The sequence below is a fragment of the Thamnophis sirtalis genome, unplaced genomic scaffold, assembly GCF_051295495.1.
Source record: "Thamnophis sirtalis isolate CommonGarterSnake01/CBP01778 unplaced genomic scaffold, rThaSir2_p1.2 scaffold_3, whole genome shotgun sequence".
NCBI classification, from domain to species: domain Eukaryota; kingdom Metazoa; phylum Chordata; class Lepidosauria; order Squamata; family Natricidae; genus Thamnophis; species Thamnophis sirtalis.
In genome coordinates, this window is record NW_028261383.1 from 30217668 (window position 1) to 30233483 (window position 15816).

General features: G+C 45.9%; 1 long non-coding RNA gene across 2 annotated transcripts; it reads left to right on the forward strand.

Moving 5' to 3' along the window:
• The first annotated feature begins 1516 nt into the window (after positions 1-1516).
• LOC148047801 (uncharacterized) lies at positions 1517-9226 on the forward strand. 2 transcript variants are annotated; one of them, XR_015695857.1, is made up of 5 exons: positions 1517-1597; positions 3631-3696; positions 6804-6917; positions 7952-8123; positions 8965-9226. It is a non-coding gene; the product is annotated as an uncharacterized LOC148047801 (long non-coding RNA). The 2 variants fall into 2 exon arrangements; XR_015695856.1 differs by lacking the exon at positions 1517-1597 and having other exon boundaries at positions 3531-3696.
• Positions 9227-15816: the final 6590 nt, after the last annotated feature.

Sequence of the window (15816 nt, forward strand, 5' to 3'; positions counted from 1 at the left end):
CAACCTTCTCCTGCTAGTTTCTGTATGTTATCTTGGCTTCTTTCTTTGGAAATTTTTCAACAGGGCTATCCAGCAGCTGGGGAATTAGCTCAAATGGTAGAGCGCTTGCTTAGCATGCAAGATTTAGCAGGATCGATGCCTGCATTCTCCAGCCATTCTCCTTTATTTTGCCCCATCCATAGAAAGCCCTTCCAACAGTTTCTTCCCTAATGTGGGGTTTCTATGTTTCTGAGAAATGTATCTTAATGCTGGTGACTGCTGAGCCTGAAGAGACAATAGGATCTTTTTCAGCTTTAGCTTTTAATCAACGTAGCTGTGTTTGCAGAAGAGAGATACTGATAAAGGGACAGCAGTAAAGAAATGCGTCTTGTTAATGCTTTCTGTGTGTGCTGGATCCAACATGTGTGGATGGTACTTAGCAGACACAGCAAACCCAGACTCCTTTCATTTCAGAGCAAGAGAATCTGTAAGGCAGACTTCTGAATCCTGGAGTCACAGAGATGGATGATGGTTCTACCCATCCCGGAAAGGATACCCATTTGCTTCTTTTGGAAGAAACGTCCATCTGGGTTCAATTTCCAAATGGGGAGAAAGACACTGGAAACATGGAGGCTGCTTGGAAAGTTGGTTGAATGGAGCAGAACCATTAAGCACATGGTCCTGTTGCAACTGAAGACATGGAGTGGAGAGTGAGTGTTATTTATACCCTCTCTTGGGCTTTGAACTTTAGCTTCCTGTTCCTGTGGTAAGGGCAGGGATTCTATTGGCTGTCAGGCTCTCAGGGGGCTATGCAGGGGTCACAGCAGGGATGAGTTTTAGCTGCTGCTACTGCTGGTTCACTCGAGGACACTTTGTGCACACTCACAGGCACAGTGCTAAAAAAAACCCAAGATGCCGGTGCCTATGGTGCCACTGAGAGAACCAGTTTGGGCTGCATGGCAGGCCGAGTTACTATCTACTTGGCCGAACCAGGCCGAACTGGTAGGAACCCACCTCTGGGTCACAGCTAACTTCTAGCCTGTCTGTGTCCCAGACTTGGTTGACTCTTGCTGGGTGATGTAATGAAGTGGCTTTGGGCAATTCCTATTATGGCTTAATGGCTTTGTCCTGGTTTGGATCTTGAGTGAGGTCTAATCCTATCACCCTGGAGCGGAAGGTCTTTCGTGCTGTAGATAAGGTGGCCCAGTGTTTCTGGGGCTAATATCAAAGGCGGGGGCTGCTTTCCAAGAGCATTTCTCCTTTTCTCATCCAGGGAGGTATAATATTCTGCCTTTTTAATATTTCCTGGAATATTTCATCCTCCTACGAGGGGTGGGTGCAAACTTTCTTCACTTCAGCTCAGTGTTTGCCATTGGAAAGGGTGTCTGTGTGTGTGTGTGTGTGTGTGTGTGTGTGTGTGTGTGTGTGTGTGTATGGAAAGATAAGCAGAAAGTAAATGATCAAACTAATGATTGCAACATTCTCTTTTACACCCCCTGTTAAAGGAGTTGCTGCTTGGCTTCCTGCTTTAAAACCCACCTGTAGAAGTTTTCTGAACCAAGTAGGACTTCTAAGATTATACTGGACTCTTCTACATGCACCCTTGTTTAACAAAGAGGTTAGTTACAAGTGGGAAGACCTATTTGGTGGTGGCCCTTAGCCCATAACTGTGTGTTCCCTAGACAGAATCATCTTTTGTTCTTTTGTGCAAGATGAAGGGTTTGTTTTTTTAAAGGAAAAAACAGATTTCTAAAAAAAATGCTTTTCTCTGTTGGTATTGTTTGATACTGCTGCTAACTTGATGTTGCTTTTTGCTGCTGTGCTCTTCTTAATATCACGGCCTTATTTTTTTTTTCAATTTAATTTTTAAAATACTTGTCACCCCAGGCAACAAAAAAAGTGGAATCTTGCATGGTGAAATTTGCTTCAGGATGCTCTATTAGCTTACTAGAGACAATATTTACAGAAATCATTTTTGTCCTGGCATCCTCCTCTCTGTGTCGTGGCACTTTTTTGTATCTTGAATGAAAGCGCTCACACGTGTCCTGGGATAATGTTGCAGGAGCCAATCTGGGTCGATCACTGGGACCAGAGGTTTAGTCTTCTGAGCTTTCAGACTCATGCTGGAGCCCATCCTCAGGGAACTTCTCTCTAGCAGAGTGTGCGTGCTGTTCTGTGTGAGGTATTTATAGTACCTGTTGTAAGTGGCTTTTTAGATGTTGATTGGGATGTGTTGATGGCTGACTCTTGAGTGGTTGGCTGTTGTTTGCTTGTCCTGCCCAACCCTCGCCTTCTAAGTACTGGATAGGCTGGTGGTAAATCAACACTCCTGTTGACTGATGAGGGCCCTGTTTCCCAGCCTTCCCCACCCCCTTTGTCTTTCCATAAAGGCCTCTGGGATCTTCTTTGTCTCAAATAAGATAGCAAAGATGGTGGAACAGCTTAAGTGTGGAAGATTTTCACCCTTGTTATAATCTGAGGGGACTCCCAAAGCAGATCTTCTCCTTTCCCGATGGAACAATGGGAGAAAGCAAACTTTCTACCGTAGCAACTTCCCAATTCTACTTTACAGGATCATTGCTAGAGAAATGCAAGTTCAAAATACATTCCCAAACCTGGATGAGTAGCAGTTCTTGCAGTGGTGGGTTTCAAAAAAAATTTGGAACCTCTTCTGTAGGTGTGGCCTGCTTTCCGGGTCCACTGGTGGAACCTGTTCTAACTGGTTCGGTAGATTTGACGATTTGGTTCTACCAAACTGGTGCGAACTGGTAGGAACCCATCTCTGAGTTCTTGGGTAAAAATACCTTGAACAGTCAATGATTGCAAGCAGAGCAGGAGGTGTGGTTGTAAGAAAGGCACATGACATTTTAGGCAGTACTATGATCAGGGGTGGGATTCTACCAGTTCGGACCAGTTTGGGCAAACCAGTAACTGAGACAATCATCTCCGGTTCTTAGAATTGGGGGGGGGGAGATGTAAATTTTAATCCCATCGCTGCAGATGAAGGTGTTTTGTTTGCAAATAGGCTGGCCTGGATTTCTTAAAGGGCTCAAAATATCCATCTCTAAAAACTTCAGGCATCTGCTGGAGGCTGTTTTACCATGCAGGAAGACTGGAGTTCTCCATTTCTCCTTTAGCAAATATAATATTTTACCTCTTTTAATTTCCCCCCAAATATGTCATTCTCTGGAGGGGGGGAGGCTTCCTATAGTGGGCAGCCCAACCTTGGATATGCTTTCATTTGGATTTCTCTTCTGGGTGGGCAAGACTTCCTTTCCTGCTATTTAATTGGAAGGGTGAGCAATCCTGGGGCGGGGGGGGGGGTGTTTCCCCCTTTGCACAATTGCAAGCAAATGTACCACCGACCCAAGGTTTTTAGGGTTGGATCGTGTGGAAGTGACACAAAGGGCACCGTGTACAGAGTTTATTGATTTGTTTGCCAGCTCATGGGATTTTGTTTGGCTTCCCGTATCTGCCTCTTTGAAACTCCCCAAAGACAACATACGCATGTATCTGTGTCCCAGGCCTTATTGGCTGATCTTGGACATTTGGTGAACGCACGCCAGAAACCCAACCCCAAGTTGAATTTCTGCTTTTTATTGCATTCTTTTTCCCGCTTCTTCATATTGGCTCGGGACATTTCTACTTGAGAGACCTAAAACAGGATGAATGTGATTTTCTTACTCGGGTTCCCTGCTCTGCTCCTCTACAGCACTGGTAGGTATTTATTTAGTTTTATTTTATGTATTTGGTTTGTCAAACGTGTACAAGATAACAGGTATATGTATAAACATGGACATGAGCAAAATAAATGAGTACAAATAAATGGGGAGAGTAGGAGAGGGACAGTAGGCATGCCCCCTTTATGGACTTCTTAGGAACGGGGTGAGGTCCACGGTAGACAGTTTAAGATTGAAGCTGTAGGGTTTGAGAATGTAACAATGGAGTCGGTAGAGCATTCCAGGTGTTGACCACTCTGTTGCTGAAGTCGCATTTTCTGCAATCAAGTTTGGAGTGGTTTACTTTGAGTTTGTATCGATTGTTTGCCCGTGTTTTATTGAGATTAAGCTGAAGTAGTCGTTGACAAGTAGAACGTTATAGCAAACAATTTTGTGTACTATGCTTAGGTATTTGCATGACTTTAGAGACATGCAATTTGAATCTCAAGCTGGAAGATGGGAAAACTCTTTGTAAGAGTGTGTCCACTGAGCACCTAGTTTTGAGAAGCTCTCCCATCTTCTAATAGCATCAGGGAATGGATGGATGGAAGGATGAAAACAGAAGGGATTCCGTCAATAAAATGGCCGGTTGACAGGACTTAAAATGGTGCTGAGTGGCAGGAACCTGGAAAAACTCACCATGCAGAAATGGATGAGATTAACTGGTGTCAGTGGTGGGTTTCAGATCCCGTCGCAACCTGTATGCTGCGCACGGGGCCAGGCATCCTAGTCGGGCACGCACACTCTGTATGCTTACGCACGCCACCACCCTGCAACACCCAACTGCTCGGCGGAGGTCAAACAGGCGCCGCACACTGTGCATGGGTGCGCAATTGGCCAGTCACGTTATAAACAGCTATGGAATGCAGGCAGGCGGGTGGGCCAAACGAGTTACCGTACCGGTACAGTGGCCGCTTCCCCCAGCTACTACCAGTGCAGCAGTACCGGCCATACCGCCCAGAACCCACCACTGGCTGGTGTGTACCTAGTTCTGCAGAGCATACACAGAGAGAGATTCCAGGAAAACTCATCCATATTCAGGTGTTTTTTCCCAAATTCATCTATACATGATAAGAGGAAGGTGACTTAGATAGTCTACTCTCCACCCACCTGATTCTTCTAGATAGATTCAAAACATCTCAGGACTTGCTGTTCTCCAATCCTGTTCACGATGTTCCTTCCCTGGGATACCCCATTCCATAGTCTGCATTTCCCATAGAATGAAGTACAGCCTGGTCCTTCAGCACTTGCCCCATGCAACGCCTGAATTGCTCCAAAGAGACTTATTCCTGCTAAGCAAGTTGGAAACCTCCACTTTTCTTGATCTGCTGCCCAGCCAAATCATTTGACTGGGGTTAAAGAGAATAGAATAGAATAGAATAGAATAGAATAGAATAGAATAGAATAGAATAGAATAGAATAGAGTTGGAAGAGACCTTGGAGGTCTTCTAGTCCAACCCCCTGCCTAGGCAGGAAACCCTATACCATTCCAGACAAATGGCTATCCAACATCTTCTTAAAGACTTCCAGTGTTGGGGCATTCACAACTTCAGGAGGCAAGCTGTTCCACTGATTAATTGTTCTAACTGTCAGGACATTTCTCCTCAGTTCTAAGTTGCTTCTCTCCTTAATTAGTTTCCACCCATTGCTTCTTGTTCTACCCTCAGGTGCCTTGGAGAATAGTTTGACTCCCTCCTCTTTGTGGCAACCCCTGAGATGTTGGAACCCTTAATTTTGAGTTGTCAAACTCAATGATGTTTGTCAAACTCAAATGATGATTTGAGTTGTCAAACTTCTTCAGTTTTTGAGGGTAAAGAATGAGATTAAATACAAAAATGGCAGCTCTCTTTCTGATTGTTGTTTTCTGCGGGGCAAGGCAGGATACAACAGAATAGCAATAGCAATAGCAATAGCAGTTAGACTTATATACCGCTTCATAGGGCTTTCAGCCCTCTCTAAGCGGTTTACAGAGTCAGCATATTGCCCCCAACAACAATCCGGGTCCTCATTTTACCCACCTCGGAAGGATGGAAGGCTGAGTCAACAGAAGGCTTAAGGCTTCCTCCATTTTCCAGCTATTTGCTTACTAAAATTGATTTCTCATCCTGATGCCTTTTCAAAGCTTCCTTGACTGTTTTTAAAGGGGCTCTAAAGCAGAAATCCATTATCTTCATTGCAATTAAAAAATACTCTTCGCAAAGATGAAGCTGAATTTCTCACAGCAATCTGCTTACAGTGCAGTTAAAAATATAAGAAAAAAACCTGATATTTTTATTTACTATCCACAGTATTTTTTGTCTGAACCATTTGGATTTTCCAGTAATACTTTGCACTTGTTCCTTTTTGAAAATATGAAAATTGTCATTGGATTTGCTGTTATATTTTATATAGATTTTCTAATTTAGGGTTTCTATTTCATTTAGAGGCACATAATTGTGTCTGGTTTTGCAGTAGGAAAATGTTGCTGTACAATTAAACCTTTCCCTTATTTATGGCAAATCTCTGTCTTCTTGAAAAACATCTAAATAACATCTAAAGAAACAAGAATCAATGAAGGAATATAACAAAACTCAAAAAAAAAATAGTTATGAGTAAAATAAGAGGGTTAAGAATGGTGAAATCCAAATGAAATAAAAATAGAAGGGGAAGTAATATAAGGTGAGTGGTATCGATTGATAATTGCTATTAGAAAGAACAGGAAGCTCCTGTTCATATTGTATTGTGTAAATGTGGTGTACGTCTAGGTTTTATGTGTGTGTATTTTACATGTTTGTTAGTAAAACAAAATTTAAAAGAAAAACATCTAAATAAGGTTGTATCCATCCACTAGATAGGAAGCATTGATGGAAAGCAGAAATGGTCTCAAATCTGCTTGGGCAGGGGGTGGACTAGATGACCTATAAGGTCCCTTCCAACTCTTTTAATCTGTAATCTAATCGGGAAGAGAAATAGATTTCTTGCAAAGTGCATCTGCTTAGGGAAAGCTCCTCTACCTGCAAGACAATTCTTGCTTCATATTCAAACTTGAGCAAAAGCACTTCAGCTGTTCCACGCCTTTGTCTGCTGATTTTGTGTCCAATTTAATGCTCTCTTCTTCTCTGTCAGCCCAAGGTATCATCTGTAGAGTCTGTGGTTCTGGAAATGGCAAAGGTTGCTATGAGAAAGAAGAGACCTGTAAGACTTACTCTGGACAATGCTTCTCATATGCAAGTTATGTCAGTAAGTTGCAAGAATGAAAACCATGCAATATAGGAAAGAAAGCCAGCCAGATATGGGAGTGTGTGATTACAATTTAGCGCAGGCTAAAGAATCTTGGTTGGTGGTTTTGATATTTTAAGAATGGTTCTGTTTAGGTTCTCTTATGGAAGGGGGCAATCATCTCCAAGCCTTACTCCCGTGTTGCCCTTTTTGTCTTAATTGTTCGTGCCTTCTGCTCTGCGCATGCACACAGTGGGAACAGGCCTACACTGTTCTTCTGCCTCACTGATGCCAGTGAGACAGCACATAACTACCAGATGGCCCTGGGCCCCTTTCTTCCTTCGACGCAGAGCCCTGATCCAAGCCTTCCCCAGATTCCATGGACTGGCCCATGTTCCTCCCCAACCTCCTCACTGTCCAACTCTACTGCCAACTCCACAGGCCACTTGCAGACCACAACATCCACCACCTTCACCCAACAGTCTTCATCTGTCTGTCTTCTCTCGTCCCCTCCTGTCACACAGAAAGGGCAGCCCCTCCCACAGAGAAAAGCACCGCCAACAAGCCTCAGTGTTTGTTCTAAAGCAGGTTCATTGGAGAGCTTGGAAACCTTTCAGGGCAGTGTCCTCACTTGGCAAGAGTTACTCAGCCAACGAGATTGCAGGGACACTAATAAGTAACAGAGAGGCACGAGGGGATTTCATTGTGTGCGAGTCTTCAAAACACTCTCCTGTGGTGTTCTGTATATTTAAATTGTAATGGTTATTGAAGGTGTGTTTTTACTGTTTTGTTTTATGGCAATGCCTCCCAGAGTCACACTCATGAGATGGGCAGCTATATAAATTTGATCGATCCATAAATAAAGCAACTGATGTTCCCCGAGTAAGGTTCTGGGATCACCCCCAGGCAGGATGGTATGGGCGGGGCCAGCCAGGGATGGGATTTGGAGGTTCTCCAAACCAGCCATAACGTTAGCTACGGGTTCTCCTGAACCCAGGCGAATATATATATTTTTAAGGTACCCATTTCACATATTTTTATCTTTCCCCTTATAGATGGTGAACTCTACTTCCTAAGGTATACCTGTATCTATAGCAGCTTGGGAAGTTGGCTTTGCAACAGAACAACGAAGGCGGATCCATATGTCCGTGTTTCAAGTTGTTGCTCCACTGACAAATGTAATGGAGAAATACCATCTTTGCCTCAGAACTGGAATTAAAGAACCTGGTAAATATTGTGGCTTATGTTCTCTGTGACTCCCCAGAGAATCTCTCTTTTTTTTTTTCATCTGAAAAACTTGCCAATTTATGATTCGCTAGAGAAAGAAATTTAAAAAAGGAAATAAGGGGAAAATACAGAACCCAGACGATAAACTATTAAATGGAAAAGGGAGGGGAAGATGGGGTGAAATAGAAAAGAAAGTATTAATATACAAGTATATATTCAAGAGCAAGATATAAAGGGGAAAACATAGCTAGGATAGATTAGCAAAGGAAAGGGAATACGAAATGTTTTTAAATTATGTTTGGGTTTGCAGAAATGCCATCCCAAGAAAATAAATGAGAACTGAAAGAGATACCCACAACAACAGAAAAAGAAAAGAAGAGGGGAGGAGAGGAGAGGAAGAGGAGGAAAGGAAGAAAGAGGCAAGGAGTTGAGGGTGGAAGGGGGAGAAAGAGAAGGAGAGACGGTAGGAAGGAGAAGAAGAAAGGAGTAGAGGAGAGAAGGGAAGAAGGAAGGGAAAGGAGAGGAGGAAAGAAGAAAGTAGAGTAGGGAGGGAGGGCGGGCGGGAGAAAAGAAACAGAGAAATAAGGCAGTGTTAAAAATAGGTGGTGGGATGGTATGCAAAGCAACTCAAACTGTATATTGTAATATTTTAAGTGGAATGACAAATGTACAAGAATGACAGATGTAAAGAAGAAGGATAACTATGTGAATGTATACCTATAACTCTATGTAAGAGAAAAAAAAAGTAAAAAAAAAACTTTTTTAAAAAAGTACTTGCCAAGAACATCTAATTTCTACAGCGTTCGTCTCTAACCCGCATCTTGTTTCTCTTTTAATCCAGGGATTAGCAATGGGGCCCTTTCCAGATTTTATTGAATGTCACTTTGAAACATCCTGAGCAAGGGATGTGGGGATTTACCATCCAACAACATTTGGAGGACCACACGCTGCTCATCCTTGACTTAATGAAACTGAAGAAACCTGCGGGGGATTGCAACCTACATGGTGTAAAATACATATTTAAAATAAATTCCATTGTACATAATTTCTCTGCTTAGCTCATGTTGGTGATTTGGTGCAGTGATAAAAATTTGGAAATGGAACCCTCTCTGCGTTGTTTATATTCTTCTCGTAACTTGCATGCTCAGGACACATCTAAAAAAAATCAATTTGATGTGTATTTCAGTTACCTTTTTGTCTTGTTGTCTGTTATTCCAGATGTGATTAGAACAACATACCTGAATCAACCTGAGCAACTATTCTAGAGAAGATTGATTGTTCTTGTAGCCCATCAAATAACATCTCTTTCATGCCTCTTTAAGCAGATATTTGGGGGTGGGGGAATCAATGAAGTCCTAATGTTTTAGTTTCTAAGCTAAATTTTTCATTGTAATTCCAAAGGTTATGCATTACATGGAGCTGGGGTAATATTACCATCAGCCTATGCTACCGTTTTAGACTGATTCGCTTGAACCGGCAGTAAAAAAATGCTATCGGGAGAACCGGTATTTCCGACTATCAGCTGTGACACGTGATTTCTATTAGCTAGAAAGCCGGATTTCCTGGTTTTATGCTAATCTAAATCGCGTGGCCCGGGGATTCCCTCCCCCCCACACACACACTGTACTACTTACCTTTGCAAGGAGCTTGATGGGCATGACTAAGTTTCAAAGGGAACTTGGGGTTGTCCCTGAGACTCTGATGGTTCAACTGAAGCCTATGTCAAGGCGGCCTCCCTCAGTAACCAAGAAAGAAACCACTCAACTCCATTTTGCAGAATTAAGAGTACTTTTACTGGTCATGAGTAGATAGCAGCTAAGCAAAGCAAGATCTGAGGCAAAAGCGCGTGTAATCATAGATATCAATATGTGACCGAACTCCCTCCCCCTGGTAACCCCATCCCATAGTCGAATCCGCACATCCCACAGGTGTCATGTGGGAGACATCTTCAAAAAGCATCATCAGGTTGGTATGCCGGACAGTTGGCCTTGGCAGCAAATCCACTATCTGCAGCATGCGCAGTAGATGGTGAGAACAACTCCCTTTTTACAATCACTCCTATACTGAATACTTCCCCACCCAAATACCATGCCCCCCCCTCCCCGTTTCAATCGAGCCGAGGTGGCGCAGTGGTTAGGGTGCAGTACTGCAGGCCACTTCAGCTGACTGTTATCTGCAGTTCAGCGGTTCTAATCTCACCGGCTCAAGGTTGACTCAGCCTTCCATCCTTCCGAGGTGGGTGAAATGAGGACCCAGACTGTGGGGGCGATATGCTGACTCTGTAAACCGCTTAGAGAGGGCTGAAAGCCCTATGAAGCGGTATATAAGTCTAACTGCTATTGCTATTGCTATTGCTATTGCTATCAATGCCAGCCGAAAGCAAGTAGCAAAGCAGAGGTATTGGAGTAACTCATTCTTGTATTGGAGTAACTCATTCCTGACACCAAATATTTCGCCCAAAATATTTCCAGAGAGATTTTCTGAATGTTATTGATTACGTGCCATCAGGTCAGTAATGACTCTTATTAACCACATAGGCAGGATTGAGATGCTACCTGTTCAGGCCGGTTCACCCAACTGGTAGTAAAAAAAATGATACTGGTTCACAGAACCGGTAGTAAAAAATACTTTAAAAACTAAAAAAAAAAAAAAAAAAAAGTTCCAACGATCGCACGTGACACAACTGATCTTCGGAACTTTTTTAAAAAAACTTTTAAGCATTTTTTTAACTACATGTTCTCCAGAAACATGGGGGTGGAGGCCAAAAATGGGGGTGGGGCAAAAACAGGGGTTGGGGGCCAAAAATAAGCGGTGGGGGCTTCTGAGAAAGAAAGAAAGAAAGAAAGAAAGAGGGAGGGAGGGAGAGGGAGAAAGAAAGAAAAAGAAAGAGAGGGAGGGATAGAAAAAGGAGAGGAAGGAAGGACTACAAACCTGTCACTAGATGCAGCTTCAAAGGATAATCCAGGACTGGAAGGGACCTGGAGGTCATCTAGTCCAACCCTGCTCCAGCAGGACATTATTAAAATGAGTTTTTGCCTTTTGATCCCCCAGTTACATGACTACATAGTAACATGACTCCAACAAGCCATGCCCACAGAACCAGTAGTAAAAAAAGATAGATTTCACATAGGTAGACATTCTCCATGCTCATCTGCCCCTCACTTGGTCCTTCAGCTCTCCCAAGGCTTCCTCCATCACCACTGTAACAGGTCCACCCATTTGCTGCTGGAAATCCTTTTCTTTTCTTCCTTTCCACCATTTCCAGCTTTAGAGCCTTCACCAAATAGCCAGGTCGTCACATAATGTGTCCAAAGTCAGATTGAGCCTGGCCATTGTGCTGATATTTGCATGCTTATATTATGATGGTGTGCTTGCTTTATGACACATAAATGTGATGTATTTCTTTAGTTTGATGACTGCATGATTATTGATGTATTTGTATGTTGCTGTTGATGAGTGTTAAGAGAGCATCAACACAGCTTTCTCTCCAAAATAATATATCTAAGGAAGAAGGAGCAAGAAGCTGGCTGTTTCACCAGGAAGGAAATTGTCCACTGATTTAGATGGACAAGGAATGATGGTTGAAGAACTAAGAGGAAAAAGCATAAGGTTCAATTTGGTTAGGTGTAGTTAACAATGTCTGGGAAGAGGGACTGAGAAGTTAAGAAGACAGTGAGAGGAACTGTAACTTAAGATACATCTACGGCTGAGGGAATTTTGGGAAAGTGGAGAGGGGTTGAGAGAAATTGAATTGTTCAAATACATTCTATGCCTTTGAAGTGTAGCACACTCTTGAGACTTCCAAGTCTGTTCTGTTCAAAATACAACCACAAATCCAGCCTTTCTATAGAACAAATGAACTTTCATCTTAAAGTGATTTTGTTTTTTTGAATCTTGCTCAGAAAGCAAACAGTGTTTGGACAATGTTGGTCTCCAGAGGGAGCTATTCCATTAATCAGATATTTACAGGAAAAAAAGATCCATTGTCTCTTCAGGCTAAACTTTTCTGCCTTGGGCTGAAGCTTTTCAATAGCTAAGGAGCATCACGCTGAAAGAACCTCGGAGGAGATGCAGCAGTTAGATGAAGGACTCCCTATGGATGGAGCAAATAAAAGAAAATATCTGGAGAATGCAGGCATCGATCTTGCTACCTCTTGCATGCTAAGCAAGCGCTCTACCATTTGAGCTAATTCCCCAGCTGTCTGATAGCATTCTTGCACAATTTACCAAGAAAGAAACCAAGGTAACATTGAGAAACTGGAGAAGGTTGGTGCTCCATGGTGAGAATGCAGTCCAACCTACCTACATCAAATCTGGAACTTCAGAGGGATGCCTGGATTAGCACTAACCCTCACCCTCTGGCAAAGTGGGATGTGGGGATCCAGTCACTAGGGTATAATCATTACATTATGGTTAAGGAAGAGTTAGATGACACATTTCCAGGGTGTGCAACCTAAGTGCATTAATTTGTGAGTGCCTACCTTGGAATTGTTGCACTAATTGTTACAATTAGCTTAAGCTTGACTTGCCCCCAAATCCATCCATGAAGCCTTATCTGGTTGTAACCAAGGCAAGGGAAGCACTCTGGTGAGGTTCTTATAACTGGTAGACCATAAAATTTCAGATTTCATGAATGGCTCTGATTGCTTGCTTTCACAGGGTGAACGATTTCCCAATTGCTTCTCATAGATACTTCTCACAGCATACAAAAGAAAAGGCAGATACTTGGAGCGAAGGGAAGGACGCGACAAGAGGTATGAGGAAGTGACTTTATTCAGCTCATAGTAAACTGTGATTCAACGTGGCGTGGTTCGCGCCAAACATTTATACCCCCGGGTTTGAATGAGGAGCCAATGGGGCGTCGAGTAGCTCGACCAATCAGGGCGAAGATTGACCCGGCTCCGCCCGGGAACCAATCAGGAAAGGAGTCCTTTATTCGCGCGCTTGTATTTCCCGCGCTAGTATTCAACACCCCTCCCCCCTCAGTCAAAGAGTTCCTTTAGGAAGGGCAAACATAGTCTTGTAGGTAGGCGGGACGGTGGCGTTCTCGTCCCGATCTTCGTGGCTCCCCGGCGGTCGTCGACGGGGGGGGAACCGCCGGCGGAGGCGTGTCCGTGGTGGGGCGGTGAACCTGCGGCGCGGCCCCGTGAGAGAGTGCTGGCCCCGGGTCCCGTGTCCGATGTCCATCTGTCCGGGGCGGTGTTTCCGTGGCAGCCGGAGTGTCCGGTAGCGGCCCCGTGCAGTCCGGTAGGGGTGTAGGTTCAGAGTCTCGATAAGAGCTTCGAGGAAGGGAGTAGCCGGGTGAGGCGCGCCTGTCCGGAAAGTTCGCATCGGCTTGTCTCCCGTTCCCCGGGTGGAAACGGTCCGTAGGGAAAAGGGTCAACGAGGGTGGCTCCTGCTGAGAGCGGGTGTCTGAGGGGCTTGGGCCGTCTGTTTCCGCGGGAAGGCGACGCCTTAATTGGTCCACGTGGCGCCTCCATTGTGTTCCGTCGGCCAGGCCGACCCTGAAGGAACAGGGGCCGGTCAGAGCTGTGATGGTTGCGGGAGCCCACCGTGGATCCCCAGAAAAGGAGCGGGCCCATACAGGATCCCCTAGCTTAAACGCGTGGGAAGGAAGGGCCCCCAGGTTGCTTGGCGGATCTCCTGCGTAAAGTGGATGGAGCCTGTCTAGGGGGGTTCGCAATCTCCTACCCATCAAGAGCTCCGCGGGACTTTTATTTGTCGTTGGGCAGGGTATGGAGTGCTGGCTCAAGAGGTAGGCCGCTACTCTTTCTTGCCAGTCGCCCTGGCCCATGCGGCCCAAGGCTTCTTTCGCTGAGCGAACTGCGCGCTCCGCCCGGCCATTACTAGCTGGGTGATAGGGGGCTGTGGCCGCGTGTCTGATTCCTTGCTCGGCCAGGAATTCTTGGAACGTGGTGGAGGTAAACTGGGGCCCATTATCGGAAACTATCACATCCGGTAACCCATGGGTAGCGAACATCTTACGGAGGGCCCTCACTGTACTCTCCGCTGTGGTGGAGGTCATGATTACCAGCTCCACCCACTTGGAGTAAGCATCGACTACTATCATGAAGTTCCGGCCGTGGAAGGGGCCGGCAAAGTCGATGTGTAAACGGGACCATGGGCCTCTAGGGATCTCCCACTCACGAGGGGTGGCTGTGGGGGGATTCGGCCTAGAGTTTTGGCAGATCCTGCATCGGCCTACGTAGTCTGCAATTTCCGAGTCTAACAAGGGCCACCACACGTAGCTACGGGCTAAGGCTTTCATTCGCGCTATGCCTGGGTGGTTTTTGTGGAGTGCGGGCAGGATTCGTGCCCGCAAGGCCGTGGGGATCACTACCCTATCCCCCCAGACAAGACACCCCCCGTGAAGGGCGAGTTCGGCTTGTCGCACTTTAAATGGACGGAATTCTTCCGCTACCTTTTCCGTGGGCCACCCCCTCAAAACCCATGAAGCAACCTGAGATAGGACGGGGTCAGCCTTTGTGCAGGCTGCAACGTCCGCGGCCGAGACGGGGAGGTCGGATTCGGCGATGGACAGAACAGAGAGCGCGGGCACGTGGGCTGTGTCCGTCTCTGGCAGAGGGCAACGGCTCAGAGCGTCTGCGTGCCCTAGCTGTTTGCCCGGACGGTATAACAGCGTATACGAATACGCCGTTAGGAACTCCGTCCACCGAGTCATGCGGGGGGACAAAATGGGGGGAGTTGGCTTGTCGCCCGCCAGTAGCCCCAGGAGGGGCTTGTGATCCGTGACCAGGGTGAAATTCCTACCGTAGAGGTAGTCATGGAACCGCTTAATGCCGGACACTGCAGCCAGGGCCTCTTTATCGATTTGGCTGTAGTTCCGCTCCGTGGAGGAGAGTGTCCGGGAATAGAAAGCTATGGGGGCTTCTGAGCCGTTCGGGAGGACGTGGCTCAGGACCGCCCCTACGCCATAGGGGGAGGCGTCGCAAGTCAGAATTAGAGGCATCCTATCGCTGTACTGGATTAGGACTGCCGATGAAGTTAAAATATCCTTTATAGCCGCGAACGCGTGTGCTTCACGGCTACCCCATTTCCAGGCCGCTGACCGGTCAAGTAGTCGGTGTAGCGGCTCAGCTAGTGACGCCTTGTGGGGGATAAAAGGGGCGTAGAAGTTTAAAAGCCCCAGGAACGCCTGTAATTCCGCCCTAGAGGTGGGTGCGGGTGCGTTTTTGATGGCGGCAACTTTGGAAGGAGTGGGGTGGATGCCTTGGGCATCAATGAGGAACCCCAAGAATTCAACTTTGGGAACAGCGATTTCGCATTTGCTGCGCTTTAATTTCAGTCCTGCCTCCCTAAAACGTGTGAGGACCTCCCGCAGTGTTTTCAGGAGTTCCGAGTGACTGGGGGCTGCGACCAGGACGTCGTCGAAGTAGGGAACGACGCCTGGGAGCCCATGGAGCAACCGCTCCATGAGGCTCTGGAAAATCCCAGGGGCAACCGAGACGCCGAATTGTAGGCGGCGGCAACGGAAGGCCCCGCGGTGGGTGACGATGGTCTGGGCTGTAGCCGCATCGTCGTCTACGGGAAGCTGCTGGTAGGCCTGTGCCATGTCTAGCTTGGCGAAAATGCGACCCTGTCCTAAAGAGTGGAGTAGGTGCTGCACTACGGGAACCGGATACGGGTTTGCCTGCAGGGCCAAATTGATGGTCGACTTGTAGTCGGCACATAT